The sequence below is a fragment of the Apodemus sylvaticus genome, chromosome 9, assembly GCF_947179515.1.
Source record: "Apodemus sylvaticus chromosome 9, mApoSyl1.1, whole genome shotgun sequence".
Taxonomy (NCBI): Eukaryota; Metazoa; Chordata; class Mammalia; order Rodentia; family Muridae; genus Apodemus; species Apodemus sylvaticus.
Window position 1 is genome coordinate 68,252,494 of NC_067480.1, and position 25,158 is coordinate 68,277,651.

At 38.1% G+C, this 25,158-nt stretch overlaps 1 protein-coding gene across 1 annotated transcript in view; it reads right to left on the bottom strand.

Annotated features, from left to right (window-relative positions):
- Gulp1 (GULP PTB domain containing engulfment adaptor 1) overlaps nucleotides 1–23,665 on the bottom strand; it is a 278,714-nt gene extending 255,049 nt beyond the window's left edge. The window contains exon 1 of the mRNA XM_052193637.1: nucleotides 23,422–23,665. The gene's annotated coding sequence lies outside the window, so the exon portion shown is untranslated. The remainder of the gene's footprint in view (nucleotides 1–23,421) is intronic.
- Between the last annotated feature and the right edge of the window lie 1,493 nt (nucleotides 23,666–25,158).

The window sequence follows — 25,158 nt, forward strand, 5'->3', positions numbered from 1 at the left end:
ACAGAAAGCAGGAAGGACACAAAGGCTAGAGAGCAAGAAGAAAAGTCCATAGAACTTAACGGTGTCTAATACTTACGCCATGGTTGATAGGAAAATGTAATATGGGTAGATCTGTAGTCATAATCATGAGGACAAAAGAGTATAGGCAAAGTCTGTAAACATCTATCATAGAAAAAGATTCCCATTCTTTAGAAGCACTATTTCTTGCTTAAAACACAAAATGACCTTAAAGATGCTCTTGCAGGCAAGGTCCCTGTTCCTCACAAGGGCTGTGAAGAAATGTGAGAGTAACTCGGTGGCACCACGCTAGGCAGTGGTTGGAACTACTTGGGTGGATCTGAGGCAACAATAAAATGTGACCTTTGGACCATATTGGCAAATCTCTTTAATTACAAAGAATGTTAATCTGCTCCAACTGAGCTAGAGGAATGTGCATTGTGACCCCAATTACAAAAATATTTTTGACAGACTGCACATTTAGAAATGACTAGAATTTTGCACTAAAATGAAACATATTGAACTAATAGCAGTCGTCACTTCCAAGAGGCATGAGTGTGGGAAGGGCAGGAGTAAACAATCAATTTTTTGTTTCTTTTTCTTCTATCTCAGTCATTTTTATGATGGAGATGCATCAGTATGTATGACTTAGTTGATTTTCTTTTTACAATGCAAAAAGTTTGCTTTAATCTATTAACATGTAAAAAATTGCTTTTTGTTCAATATAAATAGTTTGAACATCATGATAATACTGTTAATCATTCTATGTTCTGTAAACAACCCCACAAAAAAGGATCTTGCCAAGAAATCTTGGAGTTTGCACCACAGGTTATTGGCTTGTTGTTTGATTGATTATATGAGTTGAAGTGAGGCGATGTGTGTGTGCATGACATGGATAGAGGCCAGAGAACAACCTTATGGAGTAAGTTATTTCTTACTCCTTGTGTGGATTCCAGGAATCAGTATCAAGTCGCCAGGCTCATGCAGCAAATACTTTTATCTACTGAGCCCTTTCTCATACTCACTTATTATATATTAATTAATATAATATAATATAATATAATATAATATAATATAATATAATATAATATAATATAATACAATAATACAGCATGTATTTAAATCACCCGTACAATGACATACATTTCCATACAGAAAATTAACAGCAACAAAGTAAGAGCGAATGAATACTTTGTGTACATCATTGCAAATACTTGGAATTTTATTCACGCTATTTTTAGTTTGAATTTGCTGCGTGTGTGTGTGTGTGTGTGTGTGTGTGTGTGTGTGTGTGTGGTGAATGCAAGGACTGCCATCGCATAAGCATGCATGCGAAGGGGGAAAACGGGATATTAAGGATATTAAGTATTTATCTCTATTGCTCTCTGCCTTACTGCCACGAGACTAGGGTCTTTAAACGGGTAGCTCACCATTTCAGGCGCACTGGCTGGCCCATCAGGACCGGGAATCTGTCTATCTCCATTTCCAATGTTTGGGTTACAGGCACATGCATCCCAGCTCGTCTTTTTATGTGAGTGCTGGGATTTGAAGTCATTTCCATGTGTTTGCAGAACAAGGATTCTTACCCACAAAACCATCTCTTCAATAAAAATTGAGGCTTTCCTTCTGATATATTTCTGTAAATTAATTGATACCTTCAGAGCATTTAGCACATTTTTAAGAATTTACAAATTTTCTTAATGTTTGTAAAAGATTTCTCCAACCATTGAAACAGTTTCTGTACATGTTTCCAACTTGAAGGAATCAGAATGAGTTAGTTATAAATGATACAAAGCTATGGTCAGTAAACAATTAAAGATTTTGAATTTTATCTATGTTGCTCTTTTGTAACTCTGAGCCACAATGATTGTACTTTGATGGATTGTGATTTATTTTCCTCATTCATTAATATATAATTCTATGGCACAAATATAAATTAGAAGAGAAACAGTTATTTTATATAATGAAAACTAAAAAGCTATGAAGTTTCCCCACTTATTGTGGAAATATATAATAATGAGCCAAGTGAAATTTTGGAAGATTCTAAGAATTAGGTGCCAACTTGAAAATACTGAACAATGTAAAGCTGGAATTGATAAGATGGTGATCAAAAAACCAGTTCCCTTACAACATTGTAGTGCTATAGCTAAAACAGCATTTCTTTATTCAACTAGCATCATCCATTCATTGTATGTACACCATAAGACAAAAACATTAAAATAACATCTGAATAAGTATATTACATATACTGTAAAGATATTAGTATTAGATAACAAACAATATAATAATTAGCACAAGTGTGTACTAATTTATATTTCATTTAATTCATTTAAAAATATTATAAATGTACACATCTTTAAAAATCATGTTATGCAGCTAAGTCATAGAGTCATGTCATGTTATTAGAAATTATTTATAAAATAAGTGTTCTTTGCCACCTTTCAGGGAGTTATTAATTAAAATGGCACAACAAATAAATCAAAAAACTCATTTACTTCTCATTTCTTGTACTTCATTAACAAGTGGTACTTTTCAGGACACAAATATTTGACAAGTGGCACCTGAACATGGAAAAATACATTGTAATCAAATAATTTGAAACATAAAAAAGTATGTCACGTCATCATCCTAGCAATGGCATGCAAATGAAGTAATAGTAAGTTATGTTTAAAAGAGCATCAGACCAGGATATCTTATATGCTAATAGTATTCCATTTACAGTAGTAGTTTTGAAAAAAACATTGTCTCTGCAACCTTCCCTCCAGATTAACAGGCTAGTAATGGTTAATTGATACTTTGCTGAGAATCGATAGGCAGCTAAAGGTAGATGTCAGAAGGCAGAGTTTATTCAGTGCTGTAGCCACTTAGGGAGGCTCACATCCTTCTGTAAGCAAACAACTATAATGACGTTCAGTAGGTAACAGAGAGAGAGACAGAGAGACAGAGACAGAGACAGAGACAGAGGAAGGAAGGTAGAGAAAGAGAGACAGAGACAGACAGAGATAGAGACAAAGAGAGGAAGAAAGAGAGACAGAGACAGAGAGAGAGAGGAAGGAAGGGGGAGGGAGAGAGAGAGAGATTTCTTTCAACTAGGAGAGAATTACTTCTATTTCAATTTTAGGCTATACTTACGCCTGTACATATGTATAAACTTAAATAATCAAAAAAACAAAACAAGTAATGAAAACTCTGTCATTTTTTCATATGGAATGAGAGAAGATAGTACATTAGCTAATTTTTTTTCTGCATGGTGAGTAGATCATGGTGTGGATTGACTTATTTTCCATTACTGTTTCTAAAATAATTGATTTAGCCAAATACTAAAACTAAATAACCAACTGGTTAAGCAATTGTATGTGAGTGGGTTATCCTAGCCCAAGTCATTGTCTGGCATTTGTGTCTTTTAGAAGCTCTCCCAATTATATTTTTACATAATTATTTTAGAAGAAGCATGCTTTAACAAACAATATAACTTAAATTTCTAGGTTCCTTATTTGCTCATCTTTTATTTAAAATCACTGTCAGGCCAGACACTGCTGCTTTGAGTGTTTCAAAATAAACCACATATCAAATTGTTGTGCTTCTTGTATTCTCATGTGCAAGACATGCAAGCAATAAAAATTAAATGCTGCAGTAAATCAGGTGATGAGATGAAATTAAGAAAATTAAAACAGGGGCTGGAGAGATGGCTCAGCGGTTAAGAACATTGACTGATCTTCCAGAGGTACTGAGTTCAGTTCCCGGCAACCACATGGTGGCTCACAACCATCTGTAATGGGATCCTATGCCCTCTTCTGGTGTGTCTGAAGAGAGCAGCAGTGTACTCTCATACATGAAATAAAAGAAATAAATCTTATATTAAAAAAATAAAAGAAAATTAAAACAAGAATACTGAAAAAAGTAAAGCAAGTTAGAGGTAGGCCATCCTGAGAAGGAGATGTTAAAGGGGAGACTAGAGCGGATAAAAGACAGTTGGGGGGAGTATCCACAGCAACATGAGAACAATGCACCACGCAAGCAGAAAACTTCCAAGAAAGTCTAGATAATTACTTTTCCTCTATGTTAAATGGAGCCACAGGAAAGATTTGTATATAGAAGTAACCCGGGACAGGACAGGAGGCACATGCATATTTACAACACACACACACACACACACACACACACACACACACACAAATAGAGAGAGAGACAGAGAGAGAAGTACATACAAACATAAAACATCAACACACCCACTTACACATATGCACATACACATACAAATATGAACACACACACAGACAGAGGGGGGAATCAGCAGTGAATGAGGCCATTTTAATATTAAAATCTACCGATTAGCAAACAAAAGCTTACACAGAAGTGTAAGAGTTCTTGACTGCTTCTTCCATTGTGTTTGGATGCATTCCTATTATCCGACTTTTAAGAAATGAGTAGAATCTTAGGGTGAGGGAGTTATTTTGGGGGTTACATTAGTGAGGGCTCTCTGGATAGAAGAACTTATGGAACAAATCGCTTCTACTTGCGCGCTCTCTCTCTCTCTGTCTCTCTGTCTCTCTCTCTCTGTCTCTCTCTCTGTCTCTCTCTGTGTGTGTGAGACAGAGAGAGAAAGAGAGAGAGAGAGAAGGAGAGAGAGAGAGAGAAAGAGAGTCTGTCTCCTAACTGATATATCTAGAGCACAGTTGCACCTAAGACTCAGAAATCACTTCAGAACAGAGGAAGAAATTATTGTAAAAGCCAGAAGATCAAAATCAGAGAAGTGTCTGTAATCTTCAAAGGTCTGACCTACTCACCTTCTTCTGAAAGCCAGACCCTACCCCAAAGGACTAGGAGCCTTCCAAATAAGCTGTATAGCAAGTGTTCAAAACACAGCCTATAGGGAAGATTCATTTCAAGATATAACATGAAACAGACATAGTAATGTTGTCAGAGGTAGTCTTTAGCATATTTGATGCCTGGGAACAGACTCTACAACCCTCAATTCTCACCAGCATGACGACCTAAACGTAAAGTGAACAAGAATAACACCAATAGACATGCTCATGTGGACGGTGGGAAGCTTTGTAGTCCTCAACCCAAATAAAGAACAGTGGACAACTAAGTAATGCTGAAAACTGGAGAAATAGTCATCTCTTAGAAAGAGCATACACACACACACACACACACACACACACACACACACACACTATATATATATATATATATATATATATATATATATACACATATAAATATACATATACAAATACATACATATATGCATATATGCATATATATACATAAAATATCCCACATGCATATTTAACACCAATTAAAGAAAAAAGGTCATTGTGGGTATCTGGAGGGAAGAAAATGAAGGAAAAAATGATGTGACTGATTTTGATTATATCTCAAAAATAAATACTTATTAAAAAGAACCCATAAAAAATAAGTAGGAGGATTTCTGTGTATGTGATAAAGATTGTGTTTTAAATTTGAAAATTAAATTTTGTCTTGTACATGTTTTCTTCTTCTTTCAATTGTTACTACATAGAGACTACCTGTGCTGTGCCTTTATCCTTTCTGCCTCTGTTTGTCACAGCTCACTTATGCCCTGCTTGCTTCCCAGCCTCCACCTGCCTCTTTCCTACTTCCACAAAGCCATAAGGTCATAAAGTCCAGTGAAATTTAGTTCAAAGAATGTCCCACATTTGGCTCAATCACTTTTGCTATGCAGAATTTGTGTTTGTTTTATGAAAAGGTACTTATAATCATTATTAAATTTTAGCTCAAAGCCAATTAATTAACTATTTTTTTCTGAGTTCAGTGTTTAGCTCCGAGTCTTCCCAGGGGCTTCTTCTACATAGTAAATCATTAACTCCTTTGGCAAACCTATGAAACAAGTTATATTGTCTCCTTTCTTTGCTAAAAGAATTTGAAGCACAGAAAGTTTGGATACATTGTGTAATGTTCTAGAACCTTGTCTTTTACTCATTTTTACACGTGCTAGAGCTATACATGATATTCATATCATATTATTATTTTCAGTTTACACTTGAAAAAAAAGTTGAGACCTAGGTATGTCTGACTTAGCAAAATCAGCACCCTCAGGATCCGTTACGCAGCCAGTAATGAAGCCCAGCTAGAACGCACAAGAGAACACCTGGCACGAGAATGCATTACTTGCAGGTCAATATGTTTTTAATAACTCACTGTAGGTGTTCTGTAACACCACGAAGATGACACACTTCCTTTCATATTTTCTTGCATTCTGTAGATGTAAAGGTGTCAGAAACATACAACAGAGCCAGTGCATTTCTGTTTGTGAGCTTCTGCTTTCTTGATGTGCATGATTCTTTTCATACTTTAACCAGGGTGGGGTTCTTTGAAAAAATATTATAGCAGGAGGAGTGGAGAGCAGCTGGGAATGCTGATACAGGATTGTAACTTCAGTACTAAGGATGCTGAAACAGAATATGTGCTGTATGTTCTAGGACAACACATACCATATACTGAGTCCTAAGGCAGACTGAGTGACAAGCGGAGCCCTCTCCCCAATTCATTAATTAATTAATTGCCTACCAAATTAATCTAAATAAACATGTTATGGATTGATACTCAAAAATCTGTTTTTTGTAAGATTTTTCATTTTAATACAAAAAAAGAAGTCCTTTCTCAAGATGTTTCTGTGTTAATGCTTTTCCTGTGAAGATTTACAAAACTAAAGGAGGATTTTCTTTAACCTTTGATGGAAATAACATGTTTTAAATACCAAACCTAAAAATCAGACTTCATCTACATGGCCTAATTTTTTTAATGCATGTGCAGTTGTGAGGAAAAGAGAGATTCAGCCTGTTCCCATAAGCCCAGTCCAGCACACATGAATGCTAATGAATGCAACAAGAAGATGGTGTCCTGAGGTCTGGATTTTCAGTTTCTAATAAATAGGAACAAAATGTTAGATGAAAAGCCAAGCCACTGCTTGAATAAAGTGAGCTACAGACCAATCAGAGGCCTTGCTGGCCAAAGTGACCTCAGTTTATAGTGTTCTCCCTTCCTCAAGGTTCAGTCAGTTGTTTCCTAATTAAAAATCATAATAGTTCTTACAAATAACCAAATAATATGTGCTTTTCTGATATTCGTTTTCTGTTTAGATGGCATGCATCAGATACTTTTGTCCTCCTGAATTGAAGAAAGAACATAAAGGAAGAAAGGCTTATTTTTGGTTGATGGTTTCAAATGATTCAGTCTATCATTGCAGGGAAGATACAGGAGAGGAGCTCAGACACGGCAGAGGAGTTGAGGCTTATTTACATGATTTGGATAAGGAAGCAGAAAACATAAGCAGGAATCAAAAGTACCTGTAATCTTTAAAGGCCTGACCTACCTTCTTCTGAAAGTCAGTCCCTATCCCAAAAGGTCTAGTTGCCTTCCAAATAAACGGTACATCAAGTGTTCAAAACAGAGCCTATAGGGGAGATTCATTTCAAGATAAAACATGAAACATAGTAAAGATGTCAGAGGTTGTCTTCAGCATATTTGATGCCTGGCATGTAACTGCTTGAAGTAACAAAGTCATAGAAATGCCTTTGTTAGAATTTCTCCTGCCTAGAAATGACAGGAGAAAATTCGTGAATATGAAAACACTGGATGAGTATTCTCAAAAATTAATCCTAATTGAGATTTGCCAATTTAAATGCAAATGTGAATATTTACAATGATGATAATGGCATATGAGTGAGGAAGCATGGAGAGATTGGGTCCTTGGTATGGATCCTGAATTTTCATGAATTCTTTAGGTTCCTGAGTTATGAACATGGATACATATGGTAGAACAGAACAGGTCAGGTGAATTGGGCATCATGATTATAGTTGACCTGTGACTTCTTAGTTAAGGTTTTTTGCGATGAAGAGACACCAAGACCACTGCAACCTTTATAAAGGAAAACATTTAACTGGAACTGGCTTACAGTTCAGAGGTTTAGTTCATTATCAACATGGCAGGAAGCATGGTGGCATGAAGGTGGACATGGTGCTGGAGAGATCACAGAGAGTTCTACATCCAGATGAGCAGGTAAGAGAACGTGAACTGAGACCAAGTCATTCAACAGCAGTGCCACACCTATTCCATCAGGGTCACACCACTGTCTGTGAGCACCTAACGAACTGTTTCCTGTGCCTCCTGGAATTAATAATAAGCCTTTCTTCCTTCAGTTCAGGAGGACAAAAGTAGATGATGCATGTCTATGCTGATGAATATGTCTTTCTCCATTTCTTAGCCTATTTTGGTTTGGAAGTGTCTCTAAAATGTGTTAAAGGTTCAGCTGCATTTACTGAGCTATTGAAAAGAGATTTGATTATGATGGATCTAGTCCACTTATAGCTAAATGGGTTATTAAGAAATTTGCCTAATTGGAAAAAGTAGGTCACTGAGGGCATGTTCTCACAGGCTTTATCATTCTCTGTCTGTCTCTCTTCTCTCTCTCTCTCTCTCTCTCTCTCTCTCTCTCTCTCTCTCTCTCTCTGTCTGTCTGTCTCTCTCTCTCTCCCCACGCCTTCTCTAGCTGCCATGCATTCAGAATCTTTCTTCTGTAACACACACGTGCCATGATGCACTGGTCTTGCCACAGCCCTAAAATTAATGCAATTACTGAACCATGAACTGAAACCTCTCAATTCATATCAACTGGTAGTTATCCCTTTAAAAGAAAAAAAAACACAAGAATCCTTTTAAACCAGAAAACAAGGTCAGCAGAGTACACATCCATTCTGTAATCATGGATGAAGGCCCCAAAACATCCATTATGTATAAAGGAACAAAAAAATGCTGAGAATTTTAGCATGTTTTATTCTGGGCTCCCTAGATCAAGCTTCCCAGTGTGTGGAAAGCTTTGTTGCTTGCTTAGTTGCTTGGAGTGAAGGTCATGATCTCATGTGTGAAACATCTTAAGCATATTTATTGCATTCTTTTGCAAACCATTAAAATGAACACCTCATAACAGTACTGCAGGAAATCCTAGCACATTAAATGCTTGCATCATAACCTCTCTAATGTCTTTCTCATTTTCCTTTTATTCAGGTTATTAGCTATGTCTCTCTCCAACCTACATGTTTCCAGTGTCCACACTAATAAGTTAGTCTTGAAATAGTTTCAATTGCATGTGTTTAGAGAAGGTTTTCAGCCTCTGTACTGCCGTCAGCCACAGTCTCACCCACTGCTTTCCCTACTCTGTATCAGCATACCTTCTTCCTTCTGGTTCTCACACTCCTTTACTCCCAACAAGCCTGCACATTGTGACTCGTAGCTCTGATTTGAGCCTGTTAGGTTATTTATAATTTCCTGCTTAAAGTATTTAGGTAACTATTTTGGCTTGAAAGGACATTGATATAATAATGCTTACCAATTCTTAGCTTTGTGTGAATCCTACTACTTTTAGAGAAAGAGAACCAAAAATCATGTTTTCTTACTTTGAAATAGTATACATAGTTCTATGTAAGTAATCAAAAACCAAAGTCAAGAGAGGTGGATCAGCGCTACAAAGTACATACTGAATTTCCAAAGGCCCTGAGTTCTGTTCTCAGAAACCACATAATTGGATGCTCACAACTGCTACACTCTATCTGATGGAATCTTCTGGCCATCACTGGTACTGGAGCACAAGTAGCAAATATACAAAAACAAGAATCAAAACTCCTAAGTCAAGAAAAAAGTTAAATTACTAATGGTTGTAGTTAGAAGAATGAAAAATTACAATTAATAAAAAGATTTTTCATAACATATAAAATGCGCCAGTGGAATGGGAGATGGAGCAGCGTGTAAACTCCCAGTAAATGTCTAATAAACTGAGTTCAATGCCCAGAGCGCCCATAGAGGCGGAGGGAGAGAACCAACTTAACAAAGTTGTCCTCTGATCTATATGATCTATATGGGTGACACACACATATTAATGTGAGAGACGTGGGGCAGTTGGAAGTGAAAAGACAGCATAAACTCCATTTGTCTCCATTTAAGGACCAGCAGAATTTCAAAAAACGTTGTGAGGTATCAGCTTCAGGAATAGACCCTAAAATCCAGAACAAGACCATAAAACCCCTCCCAAAAGAACAGCCTGGTTATAACTACAAAAATGGGGAAATATTTTAGAATGGACCATCTGATCTAGGCAGCCCCTATTTCATCATATGGCTAAAGGTTCATGGCATAGGAATGCAGACCACTGACCATGTGTGACCCCCTAACACCCACTGATAAAATTTTAGATTATCTAATCCTTCTAGAGTGTTCCACCAGTTCCCTATAAGAAGGCCTCAAATCCTTTGTCTGGGGTCAGCATTTCAAAAATGCTTGACCACAGCATGTTGGTCATTTCTGCAGAATAAATGTTCTTTGTTTTGCATATTATCTGAGTCTGGGGGGGGGGGTCTTCCTTCAATGATTTTTTGGGCCTTTACAGAAGAAGAGGAAATAACTTAAACATAAACACATGCATTAGATTTTTAGAAGTAACTTTTAAAAATGTTAAGATTTCCTGTAAAAAACAAATTTTATTTTTAAAAAACCGGGTCACAACAGGTACAATGAATTCTTTTGCAGTGTGGAGAAAGAAACATTGGGCTCAAACTCCAAAGAAGAAAACTGGGAATTAGCAGGATGGGGAAGCAATGGAAGACAAATACCATGGAAGCATTCCAGTTACCAGTTACGGAAACTGTGTCTAAGCTCCTCTCACAGGAGTCTTGCTAAATGCAGAGTAATCAGACATCATCTTGGAGATGTAGCAGTAAGAAATCCAGTTATAAAATTCAATGTGATCCACCACTGAGACTGCTATGCTGAGCTAGCAAGATTCTTGCTGAATTTGAACAATGTAACAAAGATCCCAGAGGCCAAAGCTCAGAAGCACCTGACAAGAGTCCAGTAAAGAAAATCCGTGTCATTTCTTTTTACATAAAACTTTAATATACACCTCTATGAATAGATCTGCAATTCACAATTTCCTTTAATTTTATTCCCACATGATTTGTGTTACATAAATACTTACAAGTTACTACTAATATCATAGAATTTTAAATTCCCCAAACCAGAAGGTAAGATTGGTTTAATTTTTATTAATTAATTCAATATTATGAGTCTACAAAGGATACCATACAAACAGTAAATGGTGGTATAATTTTGTTAATGGAATATATTATGAGTTTATATTTCAAATTAATTTATTGTTTATTGAATTACTCTGAGCCTACTAAGATTATTCCGCATTTTGCATACTCCTCCTTAACTTTTCCATTTCAGTTTATATTTGGTTAATCAAATGACTAATATGTTCGCTACATTAAGACTGTAGTGGTATTGGCTATGTTTTTATAGATGAATTAGACTCTCTGTAAAGTGTCTATAGAACACATGTGTAATAAGCACTTGGAAACCATTTTCTTTGCAAAACACCAACTCCTCATTTGGGGGCAAAAGGTAACTAGAAAAGAATAAGTCTGGCATATCTGATTTCCTGTGGTGTGGGTCTCTCTTACCTTTAGTCACCTGCTTACTTCTACACCAGGCATGTTAAGAAATCAAGGAGTGTCTTATCTAGAAATCTAAACTATCCCCCTTCAAGGCTGAAGACATGGAGGCAGACAAAGCCCTAACCCTGCAATCACCATGGATTCCGAGAAAAGCAAAACCTCATCCAGCAGACCAGCAAACAGCTGAGTACAATTATACATCAGAATGAGGCTACACCCTAAAGTAGAAGAAAGCATCCAAAGGAACCAGACTGATCTTGTCCATAGGACTGCAATAAGGACCTGTTAGGAACACCGTGTCGCAGAATTGAGACAGTAATCAAGACCACACCTTGGTTACGAATGCTTAATTACTCATACCACTTACCCTGCTCCTCTACATAAACTTAAAACTTATGTCAATACCCTAAAGATGAACTTGGGGTTTACAGAACTTCTTTATCTGTTTCTCTCAGTGTGGCCACTTGGATTAGATCTCTCCCCTTTCTGCTCACTAACCCTTGTTTTTTCAGTTGTCATATTGGAAGCAGATGCCTGTAGCACAAGTAGCAAATATACAAAATACAGCTGTGCTTCTTCCAAAAACTATTATGAGACAAGTATCTAACTTAACAATTCAATTATTATTTCTAGCATTGTACTTTACAAAAATAAGGTTCCACTTACTAATTACCAAATTTTCAGTTTTAAGTAATTAGGAATTATATCAAACATAAAATAAAATGACAATACACATATTTAATAGGAAAATGATACACCCATTTGTTGATGTATCTGGTGTCTAAGGGGAATCAGAATGTAAGAAATGTAAGTAAAATACAGTTTACAAAAGTCAGATGATTGAAACTTAAATAACGTTAGTTGCTACATGAAAAAACATCGGCTTGAACAGGGTGGGAGTCTCATACTGACAAGTCCTGGGAGGACAGAAGGAGGAATACACAAAAACAAAAGCGATCTTATGAGGTCCACAAAGTATGTGAGGTAATGTCTCAGCATTGCTCTCAGAAAATTATTTGATGCCTGAATAGACAGAGCGCCCTGGACACAGTCTCTTTTTCCCCAGTGATTAATCTTTCCAAGTTAATGAGAATTCATAATTGCCTTCTCACTAGGAAGACAGCTCCAGGTGAAGGCACTCCCTCAGTTTCAGAAAATAAAGAAGATAGGTTCAGGAGGCCAGGAGAGCAGGCTTTTATGTTCCTTTAGTTCAAGGATGCCAGATTTCAGAGCCTGGGAAACTGTGTTCTGAGTCCCAACACCCCCCATCCTTTAGACTTGAAGGTAGGACAGATCTATAACCTGAGGACTATGTGAAGTCGTATTTTTCAAAAATGAATATTGTTAAATACCATCTTCTTTCATACATTTAAAAAGTAAATTAATCCACTCGGTTCAAGCATATCAAATATCAATAAAATTTTAAAAATTAAAGTAGATGTAGTCCCAAGCAAAGCAAAAAGGAGAAAAGGACCAGAAATGAGCAATAGATTACATCATATGTCCTAATTATAGGAACATTTTGTAATATAGTAATACCATATACTGTCTTCAATTTTAATTCCAAAAATTCTTAGTACTAACTTAAATTTTTCATCAGTAAAAAATAATGTACATAATTTAAACAACTGTGTTTTTAAATAAATTAAAAACATAATAAATAAATTTATTATGAAATAATTTTTGTAACTCATGTTTTTAAAATGTTTAGTACTGGTCTGAGTGTTCAGGACCATAAAAACAATTTAAGAATTATTTAAATAATTTAAGAATTATTCTGTACTTGAAACAGCAGAAGTGAAAGGTTTCCATTAAAAAAAAAAAAAGTTAGCCAGACCATAATTTTTCCAAACACAATTCATTCTCTGACAAAGATCAATACTATTTACATATTTCCAACTTAAACATAAATGTTTAATAGAACGCACAGCTTTCTCCAATTATATGTTGTTTAAAATCTAGAGAAATAGGAAGAAAAATGATAGATATAATAATGATTTTTAAAAGCTAATATGGTTAAAATCCTTATGTCTTGCATGTAATTAATGATCACCATCATAAACATAGAGATGGAGAGAACCCTTTCTATGGACTGCTAGATCATTCTCATGGCTTCAGACTTCTAAGTCTTCCCCAGGTTCATCTGAAGCAGGGCGACTGTGTAAGAAACGTCCACACACTCTTTTCATGAACTGCTTCTTTCTTCCTGTCTCTTGTCTTCTACTCTCTCAGCATCCCCTCCACTGTAAAGTACCAAGCCGTATATCAAGGTCTCACTGTTATGCACCCAACTACAAAGAGAATATGTGGTTTTCAATAAATTAAATCACATCAGAGTCCATGTCTCTGTAGATTCATAGTTTAAACATATTTTCCAAAATAAGAAAGGGTGAACGTTGCGAAGTTGCAATGTTACTGAAAATCACTGAGTCAAACATAAACATTCACAATTTAATGTATCTCATCTAAAACAGTTCTTTAAATCTTTTTACACTGCTCTAGGAATTTTTTTCAACTCATCATAAATGTTTTAAGACTGCTTAGTGTAAGTAATTAAGCCTATGGTAAACTCATGTTATAAATGTAAGACCAGTTCTTCCTTTAGAATGATAAAAGATGATATTAACAGCATGAGATTCCTTACTTGTTTACTATTAAAATTTTTGAATTTATATTTACAATCTTACTCATTCATTCATTAAAAGAAAAATTGTAACTTATACAAAACTGAAACAATAGCTACCCTTGCAATATAGTAATTCTACTTAATAAATTTGCAGTATTAATTTCCATCAAAGGTAGTAACTGTATCATTTCAAATAAAAGATGTCTACTCAAATTTTACTTTTCAATATTTCATTAAATTGTTCTTTGAGAGGGCGCTCTGCATAAAATATCTTCTTACTAATTACACTCAATTACTGTAGATAGCACAGTAATAAATAAATAAATTACTTTGAAAGTAATTACATTATACAGTTGTTTTTCATAGTAAGCCAGACTTTCTCTGTAATTATGTGTGCTACCAGTAATAATCAGCACTTATATTGAAAGGCATATTTATAATTACCAGAGCAGACATCTTCAAAGGTGATAAGGACATTCAGGCAGCAATCTAAACTCTGTTGGCAAAAATGCTCCTCAGAGCAAAAATGAACTAAATTATAAGTGTTAGCATGTATTTGACCCCTTAAGCTCTTATTAATACTTGCAAGTCCATTTTAACTCATCTAACTTTATGTCTCAATGAATGGACACATTTATTGTTAAATTTTCACTATAAATTACCCTACCTTTTTCATTATCTAAATAGCTTTGAGATAAATCCAGAAGCTAAAACTACACTTATCCTTTTGAATGTGAACTAATTACCCCAAATTTGCATATTTGCTACACAAGACATATGTTCCATTAGCTTTGTTTGAATAGTCTAAAATGCTGTATGAAGTAAGCTATTACCTTCTCCAATACAAACCAAATGAAAAGGGAAGCTCGCCTTCATTTCGTGAAATCATGGCTACATATTTGAAAATATGCAGAAAAGAACAAAATTCTTTTGTCCTATTAATTTTTTGAGATAAGGTCATGTAGCCAAGGATAGGCTTCAATTTATAATCTGCCTGCCTGTACCTATCAAATGCTAAGAACACAGGTGTATTTAACCACGCTACACTATCCAAATCCTTCTTTTCTCAGATGTTTCCTGCGTCTCTTTATGGTTTCTTTTTTTTCCTTTTTTTTTATTGGATTTTTTCTTTAAATATCCAATAAAAATCTTCATTGGGTATTTTCTTTAAATATCCAATAAAAATGTTCTTTCAAATGTTTTCCCTTTTCTAGGTCTCTTTAGGAAACCCCTATTCTATCTCCTATCCTCCTGCCTCTATGAGGGTGCTTCCCCACCCACCCATCCATTTTCTTCCTCCCATCCTGGCATTCCCCTACACTGGTGCACCAAACACCCTCTCCCCCCACTGATGTCCAACAAGGCCATCCTCTGCCACATTTGCAGCCAGCACCATGGGTTTCTCCAAGTGTATTCTTTGGTTGGTGATCTAGTCCCTGAGAGATCTGGGGAGTGGGGGATGGGCAGTCTGGCCTGTTGACACTGTTGCTCCCTCCATGGGGATGCAAACCCTCTCAGCTCCTTCAGTCCCTTTTCCAACTCCTCCACTGAGGACCCCCTCACATTCCAGTAGTTAGCTGGGAGCATCCACTCTTGTATGCTCTATCTGAACCTCTCTGGAGTCAGCCATATCAGGCTTCTATCAGCAAGCACTTCCAGGCATCCACAATAGCATCTGGGTTTGGTGGCTGTGTAGGGGATGGATCCCCATGTGAGGCAGTCTCTGGATGGCCTTTCCTTCAGTCTCTGCTCCACACTTCGTCTCCATATTTCCTCCTGTGAGCATTTTGTTCATCCTTCTAAGAAGCACTGAAGCATCGACACTTTGGTCTTCCTTCTTCTTAGGCTTCATATGGTCTGTGAATTGAATCTTGGGTATTCTGAACTTTTGGGCTAATATCCACTTATCAGTGAGTACACACCAAGTGTGTTCTTTTCTGACTGAGTTACCTCACTCAGGATGATATTTTCAAGTTCCATCAACTATCCAAATTCTTAACAGTTCAGGTAGTGGATTAATTAAGTTCTTAAGTGACTTTTTGTTGTTGCAAAGAAACTAAACTGTTCAATGTTGATGATTTTTTTCTCTTCTCTTTCCATGTTATTGTTTACTGTTTTGTTATATTTTGTTCTTTTGAAACAGATTTTACTAGATAGCTCAGGCTGGCCTCAGAAGCACCATACCTCTACAGTAAGACCAAAGCTCATGTCAATCTTAATTTTGTTGGTTAGATATAATAAAAACTTTATTACTATGTCTAAAATTTTTGAGAAATCATGGACAAAGTTTTGGGAAACTTACCAGCTTTAACATCTTTCAACATTACTAAAATATATATAATACATAACATTTTTAAAATATAATACATAGTATGTTGAGATTTCAACTTTTACTGTCTATTGTAATAGTAAGTATAGGACCCAAAAACCTGGAGTCAGTATGTAGCCAGAAACCCTACCTCCAAGTTAATTCTAATTGATGAAAAGCCAACGGCCAATTGCTTGGGAGAAGAGACATAGGTGGGGTTTAGGTTTTCTGGGCTAGGGGGAGAGAGAAAGAGAGAGAGAGAAAGAGAGAGAGAGAGAGAGAGAGAGAGAGAGAGAGAGAGGGAGGGAGAGAGAGAGAGAAGCTGCCACAGGCTAGAATGTGCAGGAAAGGAGAAAGAAGAGCCACCATGGGTTAGCGGAACCATAATGTGGTCGTAAGAGCAGCCCAGGTGAAACTTAGTAATAACTCGGGGTTAAGGGGTACAAAGGTAGACTGTAACAGAATGAACGGTAGGCAGTTGCCCAGGTATTGTGCTGCCTAAGGCATATTTTAAAATACAAGACCATGTGTGCCTTTCATCCCAGAACATAAATGGTCTAACAAGGGTGAAAATCTGACTTTTAATATTCATTGCTACAGTAGTATACTGCATTTATACACAATTATTATTTCATAGTAACTTATAAATTTATCAGTGCTACCTGCCCTCTAAAAAAAGAAATTGCCTTCTTACAATTGGCAAGTTCATTTCTGCCCATTTCTAACTTGAAGAGATTAAAAGAGGTTTCCAGGTCACTATCTGAGAAAATGAAAAAATAATAATCCATAAAGTGAACTCTTCTTGCCTAACAGTCCTCTCTCTCTCTCTCTCTCTCTCTCTCTCTCTCTCTCTCTCTCTCTCTCTCTCTCTCTCTCTGTCTCACACACACACACTTTTAAATAAGTAGGGTCAGTAGTTAGGAACATTTCCTGCTCTTATTGAGAATCTGAGTTCAGTTCCCTGGTCATAACTGCCTGAAACTACAGTTTCAGGCCATCTGACACCCTCTTGTCTTTAAGGGCAACTCTATACAAGTTGTACACATATAGGCACATAGAATCATATAGGCACATATAAATACCCAGAAATTAAATAAATAAATAAATATTGTTAGAAATATCAATTAGTGCTGGGTGTGATGTTGCAGGCCTTTTATCCTAGCACTCAGAAGGCAGAGACAGGCAGATCTCTGTAAGTTTAAGGCCAGCTTTTGGTCCACACCGAGTTCCAGTACAGCTATAGCTTCACAGTAAACCTTTGTCTCAATATGATATGTATATGTATGTATGTGCATACATACATACACACAAACATGCATATATATATACACACACACATTAGATGCGGGAGTATACTTCCAGCTGTAAAATGTGTGCTGAGAATTCACAAGAATTAGAGGTTAAATTCTCAGTTGAGAAAACAAAATCAATTAATTGAAGTTTCTTCACTCCTACAGAAAGACATATCCAGCACAAATACAGAAACTCTCAAGAACATATATATCTCATAATTAGAAATGCACACACAGGAGGGAGTGTAGGCACCTAAGAAATGGAAGCTTATGTGATCTAGTCCAAACCTCTCTTGTCAGAAGGTATGAGATGATACATACACAGGTATATTTATGTAATGTTTTCACCCAACAAAAAGGTAAAAGAAAGATTAGTGTTGTTATACCCAGGTGTTTTCTTAGGTGAGCACTAGAAAATAAATATAAGGTTACTCAAGCTCTTAAACGTTTTATTTATCTTTGCAACATAGTACAGAACACTGGAGATATAGTTGCCATCTAAGCTCATCACTTATTCATATTATGTGAGATGAAACAGTTTTTCTAAATTATTCTAAGCATAGAATATTGTACCTTTAAAACCAATTTCAAGATTACCACAAATATACCACTTCAATGAAATTAGAAAATTGGCATTTATTCTCCTACACAATATGGGAGCCAATTAACTGTGTTCTTATTTAAAAATCAAAAATCATGCATGGTTAGCATCACAAGAGTGGATAAAACCATTTCCTAAGCACAAAACAAATGCAAAATTAGCAAATAGCACTGAAAGCAGAGAGGCTTACTTAGGAAGAATAATGTTCAGTTATTCTCTTTAAAAATGAAGGTATGATTCAATTTAATATCTCTGCTGTCTGGAAGCAGAGCAATTGATATGTTAAAAGTTTATGCCATTTTCTTCCTCCGATTTGAATATATTTAGTTTCCCATAGGAACAAACATAAATTTCTTGATCTATAAATACATTAACACAAACACTTTTAGATCCACCAGCCTTTCATAAATTTAGGGACCAGGGCTCATGGAATCCATGCAATTGGTTTCTATAACTATTGTGAATTCATTATTATGTTCAAAGTAATAACTTTTTCTATCCTTTAGAGATTTTAGAGGACAATGCATAATCTTGCAGCTAGAATCACAAACAAATCAGTCTGCTAGGTAAATTCTACATCAAAAGACATCACTTCCATTCTACAGAGGGGAAAAAGATTTTAAAAGACAAAAGAAATCAGACATTTTATATTAACATTAACTTAATATATCCTTAAAAATTGACTTGGTTGTTAAGCCAAAAGTATGGATGTTCTGACTACTGTATCAACAACTTAGACTACTTGCTTTTGATACATCCATTATTTATGATAATGTGAAATCTAATAACAAAGACTATTATTAAACATTTTACAGAGCTTTTGTCTATAAAACATTTATCATGTTTATTTTCTTTTCTTTGTCAAATGGTCCTATTTCATAAGTAATACAAAGAACCTAAAAGTAATATGTTTCACGGTTGACATATTATCTACTAGGTAAACTAAAAATTAAATATTTCTATCCTTTAGAGATTTATATTCTAAATTTCTATCCTTTAGATCACATATCACCAACTAACAAGTTCACGTTATAGATGTTCATCCCGACAATAAATGATTTAACACATACAGATCAGGGAAGCTGAGATCAGTGCTAAAATCTTGACGGAGAACCAAGGCTCATATTTGGCACATAACAAATATCAAATGAGTCAACCCACTCATTTAGTCTGGAGTCAATGAGCCAGTGGCTCCAAAATCTAGCGTAGAATCCATATGGAAATTGCTGTGGCTATTAGTTAGTTTCTATATTACAAATGTATTTTAGTCTCTCAAATGTTGCTTCTAAGAAAGGCAGGTTAGCAAGAAAGCTCATTCCTGGAATTCCCACACTCAAAGGATGGAATGAGGCTGGTAGATTGCCTCTTGTTCCAGTGTATACCAGCCTTTGCTACATAAATAGCGAGTTACCACATATTCTTGCATACAGAATGAGGTACTACCTCAAAAGGACCAAAAATAAACATACAGATTGATAAACAAATAAATAAACACAATTTTGCAAACATGCTGCTAACATTTCACAAAGAAAAATATAAGCTAGGCTTTAAAATTAACTGGTTTTGAATATAAAGATAAACAAAAGTCAATGAGTTATTCTCTTCTGCTTAACAAAATAATCCAGAGATTTTGTTCAATGTAACAAAATCTCACTCAACATACTCAGCAATGAAAATCTGAAAACCAAGCTGGCCCTAGACACTGCACACTTCTAGACCTGAGGTATTGCACACTCCTGGCCTGCATGAGACATTTCACACTCCTGAGCCTGAAATATTGCACACTCCTCAACCTGAGATATTGAATACTCCTAAGCCTGACACATTGCAAAGTCCTTGGCTTCAGACACTGTGCATTCCCAGGCCTGAGACCTTCCCAGGCCTAGCCCTAGCTCTCACACTTGTGACTTTGATAAGAGCTGCTTTCATGCCTCATCCAGGAAGGCTTTTTGTTTTTGTTTTTTTTTTTCAACAGATAAAGTTGTTCAAAGTGCTGAGACTAAATGGCATGAGGGACCTAGACCCAAATACATCTAGAGCATAATCCACACACCTAAAGCTCAGGGAAAATTGTGTTAGAAGAGGTAGGACAAGGACAACTAGGGCTAGATAGGGAACTCAGGCATGATAGAGAAACCTCACTCATCCAATCTCAACAACATATTCACCTAACAAGATGAACATAATCACAATACTCACTGATATGCCAACGTAGATGTGTATCTTTCACAAAGCCCCACCCCTCCAGGAAGAGCTACAGTCAATCAGTGACTTTGAAAGATGAAAGAAGAGTTTCCTCCAGGGACTGGATCCCTGACAGGTTACTTTATCCCAAGTGGTCATCCTACACATTCCAGTAACAGTAAATGAAAGTAGTAAGGTATTTCTTATTTGTGTGTGTGTGTGTGTGTGTGTGTGTGTGTGTGTGTGTGTGATATATGTATATATATATATATATATATATATATAATACATATTAATTTGAGAGGTTGTGAGAAAAGGACAGATGTTAAATCAGAAAGGGAGGAGTAGAAATGATATCAATGCAGTCCTAAAAAACATTAAAAATGTAAAAAATAAAAATTTATGATTAATCTATACCTATGAATAAAAGGTAAAAGGTACGTTCACAGAAAGATTATTGTGTATGTATAACATATAAACAATTCAATTTTATTCTCATAAACTCAGTGAGAAACGTCATGACCTTTAAAAAAGCTTTTCACATCACATTTCTTCAGTGACCTTGGGATTGTGTAAAGGAAAATTTATTTTGCAAGTGGAAAAACTAAAGTCACAGTAAAGAACAACACTTTGCACCGGGCGATTCGTAAAGTCAATCTCAGAGAGAAGAGTGACATTTACAACCTCAAATTCCAACATGCAGAAGGAATACAACTCAAATTTGTTTTACACCGTTTACCTCCCCTGCCCACCTCACCCACCTCACTGAGGAACAGGACCAAGGATAATACAGAAAAGGGTCTGAATTGCAGATAAAGCTGAGAGTGTCTGCCTTGCCTGAAACTGAGAAAGAAGCAGTAAGTTTGCACCCTGATTTGTCCTTCTTCAGGTAAAAGAGAAAGGTTTGTTTATTGTGAGGTCACTTCTGTAAGTGAACTTTCCCCTTTAATCCTATGATCCCAAATCCAAGCTATCTGAAAATAATTTAATCAATTTAGATGGAAAAGCATCTGCTCAGTGCTGGTCTTTCCTTCTTCCTGGCCAGGAAAACAAAGAAGTTGCAGCTAACACAGTGCATCTGCAGGAGCCCTACTAACAGTGTAAGCACGTGCGAAGTGTTGCTGTTTCAGAGCAAAGATGAGAAGGGTCACAATTCCCTCTAGGCCCTTCTTAACTCTCCTTGACACTCAGCTGCATTCTATGCTTAGTTAATTGTTTTTGTTTTTATTTTTTTTCTAAAAGGACTCTTAGTCATTTAAAGTTTTCATTTCAAAAGGCACCCCCTATTTAAGCCCCAGTACCACCACCAAGCCATTCAAATTATACCCTGCAACTTCCCCAGTCTCTTTCAGGCCTGGCTACTGAGTTCAGTCTAGTTTGGCTGCCTGCCAGATTCTTCTATTCTTTTCTTGTCAGTCTTAAAAACTCGGAAAATGCTCCTGGACAGCTCAAAGAGAGAGATTAATTATGCAATGGAGCAGTACCTTAGCCTGACCGTTGTTTCTAGAAAAGCTTACAGACACCAGTGTCCGAACTTCCCCAATCAGTGGGTTTTCTAATAATTTCTAGCTATTTATTTATGAGGAAATGGAAGGGGAAAGCTGGCAGAACAAGCAGGCGATTTGCAAATCTGAAAAAAAAAAAAAAATCAATTCCTTTCAGGACTTCCCACCTCTCATCCTTTCCTCTGCTTTCTGATTCGTGCTCTTTTAAGACCTGTTCAGCCATATGGACTACATAAAATCATCAGTGCCATGGCCTCTGCAAGTCTGAGAATTAATAGAGTAACTAGAATTGAAATAGTCTAGAAAATTTTCATTCTTAAATGTTGGTGCAGCATTTTCAAAAGTAGGCACAATACTAAGTTATTAAATCTTCCTAATTGATATTATGTTGTCAAACTAACGGACTGAAATAACGCACCTAAAAGTCTATTTACAAAGACAAGCTCCATCAAAAAAAAAAAAAAAAAAAACTAACGGTGGGGGGTGGTGGAAGGTGTGGGGGGGGGGGGGGTCCTTGACTGTCAGCCCACACTTGGGAGTTTCCCCAACAGCAGCTGTATCTTCCTCACTCTACCTTGGCATGCTATTTCTAGCAGCGGCGTCCAGCTTCCTGTTCAAGTCCCATTCTACATTGTAAACACATTCCAAGAAAACTAGACTGCCCAGAGTTCCCTCCTGAAAACGGGGAAATCAGTCCAGCAGCCCCAGGATAGAGAGCCAGCTGGGCTGTCTTCTTGGCTACCATCGAGAGGTAGACCAGAGCAAGCAAGCTTGGCAAGTCAGCGGTCCCACTGAAGTAACGCCCGCAGAAGTGGGGATCTGACCCACCTAGCCAAAGAGCAGCCGCAGGGACCCCGCCCGAGAGTGGGGGGCCCTACCCACGTAGGGCTTTAAAGTATCTGCGGCCCAGTCACAAGCTCCATGCCGCCTCCCGCCCCGCTGCCCGCATTTTTACAGCGACCCAAACAAAGCGAGACCAAACTGGAGGAAGTTGGCTCTCAGGTCGCCTCCTTGACCCAGCGATGCCCCCCTCTTGCTGGGCAGCCTCTGCTCCACGCACCCGCAGCGGGATGATCCCGTGCCCCCCCCGCCCCCCCTCCAGCTCCCGCCGCCTGCGAGCCCCCGCCGCCCCCCAGGCGAAGTTCCTCCCTGGGTCGAGAGGAGGATGCGGTGTCCCTGGGTGGCCCCATCTTCCTCCCCCATTCTCCCCTCCTGCAGCAACAGGTCCCAGCCTCTTTCAGTGCCCGCCGACTCCCTGTGCCCTCCGGGTCCGGATCCGCGCTACCAGTAGGCGGCCGCAGCCCGGCGCCCTCCTCACCCTCCCGCTAACCGCGCTTTCCTCTCCCGGTCTGTTCCTGGTTCCGCGCCACCTGGCCGTAGCTGGCTGGGCCAGGGACGCTCCCGCTTCCTACCCTGGCTTGTAGAGGGATGCGGTCGCTGGTCTGGGGCAGGAGCTGCGGGAACCGTGGTCCACGATCGCGTGTTCGTGTCCCACAGGGAAACTTTGTGCAGGTTCGAAAGGCACTGGGCTTCGGACCCTAGGGCTCGGGTCCTCTCCCTCCTCCTAATCCGCTGAAGCCCAAACTGGTGCTAGCGACCGCAGGGGCTGGGTCGGAACTCCCAGTTGCCGGGGCTAGGATCGCGGGGCTCCCCCTCTCGGCCAGAAGAAAAGTCTGTCTCTGTGCGCGCTCTTCGACAGGTCTCCTAGGGATGATGGTGCTTTTCTGCAGTAATGAAGAACTGTCCTGCTTTTCAAGGCAGACCTAGAAAGGTGAGGAATTGCAGAGAAAAAGAAACCCTTTGCCAGAAACTGTCCATTCTTATTTCGGACAGAGCGAAAACACGAGCCCCGCCCCACTCCCTCAGCTTCAGGTTTTCTTTTAAACCTCCTTCCTCCCAGAGATTCCTTCCTTCTTTCCTTCCTTCCTTCCTTCCTTCCTTCCTTCCTTCCTTCCTTCCTTCCTTCCTTCCTTTCTCTCTCTCTCTTTCTTTATCTCTTTATCTCTCTCTCCCTCCTCTCTCTCTCCCTCTCTTTCTTTATCTCTTCCTCTTCCTCTCTCTCTCTATCTCTTTCTCTCTCTCCCTCTCTCTCTCTTTCTTTATCTCTTTCTCTCTCTCTCCCACCTCTCTCTCTCTCTCTCTCTCTCTCTCTCTCTCTCTCTCTCTCTCTCTCTCTCTCTCTCTCTCTCCTCTCTCTCTCTCATTACGGATGGTTGTGAGCCACCATGTGGTTGCTGGGATTTGTACTCAGGACCTTTGGAAGAGCAGTCAGTGCTCTTAACCACTGAGCCATTTCTCCAGCCCCCCAAACCAAACTCACTTTTTTTTTCTTGAGACAGGGGTTTCTCTGTATAGCCCTGGCTGTCCTGGAACTCACTGAACTCACTCTGTAGATCAGGCTCGCCTCGAACTCAGAAATCCACCTGCTTCTGCCTCCCAAGTGCTAGGATTAAAGTCATGTGCCACCACTGCCCAGAGATGCTGCTGTTTCTTAATTTAAAACAACTCTGAAGTTTACCAAAAGAGAAAGTGACACAGAAATAGCATAAATATAAGTGAGGTGGGCCCTCCCCAGCTTCTATCATGAAAGGCAGCTACAGGAACTAGACTTTTTCTTTTCTTTGTTTGTTTGTTCTCTTTTAATCTTTGTACATTATTGGTCCCCCTTGGGACTAAGAAAGGTAGCATGGTCCCTGGTTGAGCTAAGGCTAAAAGCTCTGGAGACCCTGAAGGGACAGTAGGAGCTCCTAGGCACCAGGCCTCTGTCACTAGCTGTAGTCAGTCCCCCATAGATTTGTGGCCATAGGTCACATAAAGGTAATGCCCCAAGCCCCTCCACAGGTAGATTATGTGACCTATGGCCACAGGCTCAAGACAGATCTCCATTTTAATGAGGTACCTTAAGGCCTGGGGGGCTAAGCCAATAAACTTTCCTTCTCAGACATTCCTCTCTGTAAAAGGTATTTAATCTCAGGCACACCCTGAGGGGTGTATGGTTTTACCCATCCACTTTACACCCTGACAATAAAAGCCTTAAAGCCATGGACTGCCTTTCATCCGTGTCTGCTGTGGGGAGCCAGGAAGATGGCCTTTGTCTACAGAGCCAGCATGTGATCTCCCACAGAAGGCCTCTCTGCCTGCGCTCCCAG